Source organism: Hippocampus comes, unplaced genomic scaffold, assembly GCF_001891065.2.
Source record: "Hippocampus comes isolate QL1 unplaced genomic scaffold, H_comes_QL1_v1.1 scaffold80, whole genome shotgun sequence".
Taxonomy (NCBI): domain Eukaryota; kingdom Metazoa; phylum Chordata; class Actinopteri; order Syngnathiformes; family Syngnathidae; genus Hippocampus; species Hippocampus comes.
The window spans coordinates 110330-115983 of record NW_017806164.1 but is presented as its reverse complement, the minus strand read 5'-3'; positions in this window follow the sequence as shown (position 1 = coordinate 115983).

Genomic DNA, 5654 nt, shown 5'->3' with positions numbered 1-5654 from the left:
TGGATGAGTGAAGTGTAATGAATACCCTGAAAGATTCGATGATAGACGATTTAAAGAACGCCACACAAACAAGTCATCAAGCTCAAAACAAAAGTTCTTCATGAGAAGTGCGCTGTCTGGTGGCATTGAGTGACTTCCGACATGACGGGAACTGGAGGTGTTGACTATGTTTGTGTTTTCCCAGAGACTTGCAGCCACATCGGTGTTCTTCAGGATGTACGTGAGTGTTTCCACATTTGTGTATAGGTCCTTTGAGAGGTTTACATATTGACGGTAATAGGATAACTTGCAGGTGCTTATCTTGTCACGGCTGTTGTGTTAAGCCGATCTTTGACCCCGAAGTTAAGAGCCAATTGAGAAATTAAGACAAGAAATGTGTGCATCTACGCGCTACTCTTCTCCTCTTTCATTAACTGGAACAAAAAGGAGTACAGGTGGTCAAGGTCAGCAAGATGATGAATCATTTTACAGCTATTTATTTCCAAGAAACCTATTATTGGTTTTTACCAAATGAGAAGCGGAGAATAAAAGTGACGTGATGTCCATGTTTTAATGCAGAAATGGAGAACTGGCTTTGGAGTTTCTGCAGTAAAAATGAGGACGAGTTCGGGTGACGGGGAGAGAACTGGAAGAGCTCAACAATGTGTGGGGTCCGTCTTTTGTTTTCAGGCCGATTCATTTTCATACTTGAAGCAGTAACAATACAGCAATATAACTGTGAAATGTACCAAAAAAAAATAACATGGTTATTTACAGCAGTGGTTCTTTTCATTCTACATTCTACTAGCGCCATAAAATATGTATATATAGTATCCTTAAAAACATTACATTGTTGTGGTATAGCTCAGATATTTTCACTCTATGTAGCCACCAGAGTCAAATACACCCTTTGGAGACCAGCTGTTGAAATAAACCCCGCATAGGTTTAGATGTGTTCACGTAATACCCAATTTGATGTTCGGCAGCATTTGAATGAATGTTGGGAAATTACACACACAAAGAAATGTCGCTATAGTCACAGACTCACCCTGGACTGATAAATCCAGAAGCGAAAATTATATTTCTAAACTGAATCATAATGAGATGAAAGCAATCAAGTTATTTATGTGCGTAAATAACCAACTGCGCATTCAGAACTGGAATATCCACAGTGCCAAGCAATGATCTTAATCCTTGAGCCATGATTGCCTTAAAACATAAAAACCCCAATTTAGAAATCCAAACCTCTTTTACAGACTCTTTTCTCAACATTTGTGGAACATGTCAACTGCTCAAGAAGAAATGAAACTGTGCTTGCTTTCCAACATCAGAAAAAAAAACAGTCTTTCCAATGAATTTGACTTGTTTTTTTCTGACCAAATGTCATTGTGATGACTGGTGTCAGTCCCTATTGCCTAATATTAACATAATAAGTTCTTGATTCTTTAGCAAAACGGTATATTACTCACTGTTTCAGCATTTCTTCCCTAAACGTTTCTTTTGCTTCTGGACTTGAGTGTCTTCATGTAGAACCGGAAACTTCATCTGTAGCCTGTTGCTTGACTATTGCTGCACTAAAGGATTAAGGGTAACGTCGTTTCGTAAAGGTTGGTCAGGGGTTACCTATGCTAAACTGGGTTAAAGGGTGCATCCAGGCATCCAAGTACTTCCCGGTTGCCAGGCTTGGAAGGGAAATGAAAGAAAAGAAAAATCCAGAATCTGGAGTTCCATTGGTGGTCCATTAGGACTTTCACTTCCTGCTGCTGCATGTTGGGAAGTTGCTATTATGTGTCAACGTTCAGGTTTGGTGCCCCCTGTTGGTTGGGAGTATCAGCAGTCAGGATTTTAAAGCTTACTCTTGACTGGTGGTGTGGTGGTGCACTTGCCTGCCTGACTTGTGTGCAGGCTGCATGGGATCGTTTCCCACTTGGTGACAGTGTGGATGTGTGTAGAACTGGTTGTTTGTCTCTACATGTGCCTGCCGACCAGTTGAGGGTGTAGTCGGCCTTCTGCTCAAAGTTAGCTGGGGTAGGCTCCAGCGACCCCACCCCCCGCAAACGTGTTATGGATAACCGGTGTTGAAAATGAATGGATGGGGGAATTACTATCGTGCATCAATCAATGTTTTACTTCCAAAATGTTTTTGTTGTTTCAAAATTGGTCAAATGATATATCATTACTGTCTTCCAAATTCTTGGGCATTTTTGCAAATGTTGCTTCTCTTACCTTTTACGTGAGTGCAGTTTAACTTTTGAAGTGAAATGTCCTGTACAACTGGAATTTTGAGCAGAATACCCCCGAAAAGATGAACTCTATTTTTATTTCCAAATCTGAAAATCTTGCTTCATGGAGACATACAGTAAGCTCTATAAGACAGTGAGAAAAAGATGTAAATGTAAGAATTGTTTAAATCAAGTCCCTGGTCAGCCTATCAAAAGTTTGATTTCAATGCATATTATTCGTCAGGGTGACATCCAATTAAATGTTTAACCCTTTCTCCCACAGAGAGAAGATGTCAAGTGTCTGGAGTTAGTTCAACTGAGCCCGTGTGTCTCCAAACTAATCTCCAGGCCAAAGAGGGCTGAGGATGTGAGAGGGCAAGATGGCCTTGCAAACGGCCTGAAGGCTCAAAGCAGATCTGGGATGGAGGTAGATAATGAGCGGGGGGGATAAAGTAGAGTTATGGTGGTCTTATCACCCTGAGCCCCTGGGTCAGGCGGCACTGCTGGTGGCCATTGTCGACTAAAAGATCACAAAAACACACCGTTGGACTGTTCTTAAGTAGTTTATATAGTCATGCACACATACAGTAAGTGCTTGAAGGAGGAAAGAACGATGTTTCCTGGAGGTAAAGCGACAGTATTTGCATGTAGACGCGGCTTCTGAGAGATGACCTAAACTGGGTTCATTCACCATCCATGCGGGGGTCATGTGGAGGAGACACAGACAAAGTGTGCTGTGGGTCTAGCCAGACCTCAGGCTGTGATTTGTTGAAGTGCATCAGACGGGAGTCAACCACAATCGGAATAAATCATCTCCGTGGCACCAGCGTTGATAATGCCCCGATTTTTACATCCATCGTGTGCACTTACAAACACCCATCAATTCCACAGAGACAAGACACAAACCAATTGTGGGGTTTAAAGCCACACTATTCTTTTCACCATCGTCTCAACTGCATTGTGCGTTGTAATTTTGTGGCGGCACTGTGGGGAACAGGAGCTTACTTTATCGGAGCGTCATGCGTGATCCTAGCCAGGATGAGACAAGCCGGTATTGTCTTACCATTACTATTCTTACTCCAGGCTGCCCGCAGACACAAAAGCTGATGAAAAGATTGATTGGAGGAGGTTAAATCGCGATTTGATACGGCTAAATTTCATTCAATGAAGTGTTTGGGGGATTAAAATGGCATCGGTGTGACAAGAAACAGAATTGCTTCCTGATAATTAGCCCTCTCATTACAGTTCCTGACTCGCTCCTTTCTTTCGCGAAGAGACGTATTTCTCAAAGTAAGCAAGACTCCAGCTCAGGGTGTCAGGATGTATCCCATTATTGTTGGGCCGCGTGCACAGAAGAGCACCGCCGGCTCGCCACAGCTTTATTTATTTGACTGTCTTTCATCTGCAAACCACCACAATCTACATCAGAGGCAAATCCACCCAGTGTATCCCATAGGTGTCATTTAGGATTGATTCCCTGGAATTAGCAGACGTCAAACGAAACCATGTGGTTGTCTGTCTGACCGGCTGTCTGTCTTTCCCAAACGCCCACATTATCGAGTCCACAACTACACACAAAAACAAAAAAACTCAAGTTGCTTCACTAACACGAGACAATAAAATCACACTGCGAAGTGGTCATTGATGATTGCGATAAACAATAGTACCGCTACCAGCTAAGCTTGTTTTAATTTCTCGCCGATGTTTTTGAACGGAACCCTCTAAATCAGTGGTCCCCAACCGCCGGGCTGTGGACCGGTACTGGTCCGTGGGTCATTTGGTACCGGGCCGAACAGAAAGAATAAATAACTTACATCGCTTCCATTTTATTCATTTCGAAATCTGAAAGATTTCGAAAATGTACCGGATTCTCCGTTACATCCGTCTACAGTATGTCACTCTTGACGCAGGTTAAGGCGCGCTTCTCGGTCAGGTGATAGGCTACCGCTAAAATGAAACCCGGGAGCAAGCAAAATGAGTAAAAAAACAAACGTCTTTGGGAAGTTGAAAAAGGCCCAGCCCGGAGACAGAAGAGGAGCCTACGAATTTCAAGAAAAAGAAGGCTACATTTAATAGACAGTATCAGTAGTCCTACTTAAAATACATATTGATCTCAACGGGACATTCCCACGCACCAAGCCCACTCTGCATAATATGCGGCAATGGTGAGTCGCATTTTTCATGCACTTTGTATCTTATTTTGAAGGCACGTTTCAACATTACCATCGCGACCGGAGAGTGTTGCGGCCAGATAGGACGTTCCTCGCGTCGTGATTCGTGTTTATTATTATGGTTCGAAAATACCACAATTTTCATGCAGGTCATATCATATTATTTTGTTGTATTTATCTGTCACACCTTCAAGGCCGGTCCCTGAAAATATTGTCTGACAATAAACCGGTCCGTGGGGCAAAAAAGGTTGGGGACTGCTGTTCTAAATCCATATAGATCTGTTTGAGGGGTACTGTATTGGACAGAATGATAAATACATAACAAAAAATACACAGATTCAAAATTGTGCTGGTACCGGCTAATTTATTTAGGGGTTATGGGTAATTCAATTGACACTTAGGTGACAATTTCCAAACAAACCTATTGGCATGCAAGAGAATTACAAAATGTATGTTGGATATTTTTGCAAACAGAAGTGGGTAGAGTAGCCAAAAATTGTACTTTTTGTTCTTGATTGATTCCCTGAGTCCAACTTCTTCGAGGTGCCATCGAAGCCAAAACATGGCCGATGGTCCAATGGCCGTCCATTCACATTGCCGTTGTCCATCTGTGCAGTGCCACAGTGCTGCCTGTCTCCAGTCAGGACACACTCAACAGCATGTCCGCTTTTCCGTGACTGTGTTTACTTGGCCAGTACACAAAGTCAGTTGGCCGCAGGCGCTATTAACGAAGCAAGAACAAATCCTCTGCCGAGTGCTTCTCATTTTATACACCGCGACAGGTTGCATATATATACTTACGCGATGTCATTTTGCAACATTTTTACAACAATGTAAAAGCGCCTTAAGTGTTTTGAAAGACAGGATGTTTACATTCCGGATGCAGTTTTGCAGCAGGACCAGTTCTAGAGTAGTGATTCTCAAAGTGTGGTGCTCGTGCTATTCAAAAGTATCACTAAGTACAGCTCAGTTGTATTGAACTTTTTTAGATTTGCATTCAATCTTTGAGGAATGGTTGGTTTTATACTTTTATGTAGCTCTTTTTTTTTTTTTTTTTTTACTCTAATGGGCAACATGTTTAAATCAATTATTGTTCTTTTTCATACATGTTTCAATATTTTGGTGCAGTGCCACGTGTATTATATTACATGGCATGCTTTATCTACTCTAAAACAAGTATTGCTTGTCAAATATTACTACTTTAATCATCGTAATGTTCTCCTTTTTCATGAAATATTTCAACTTTAAATTCTTAGGTTATTTTTTTTGTTTTTTGTTTTTT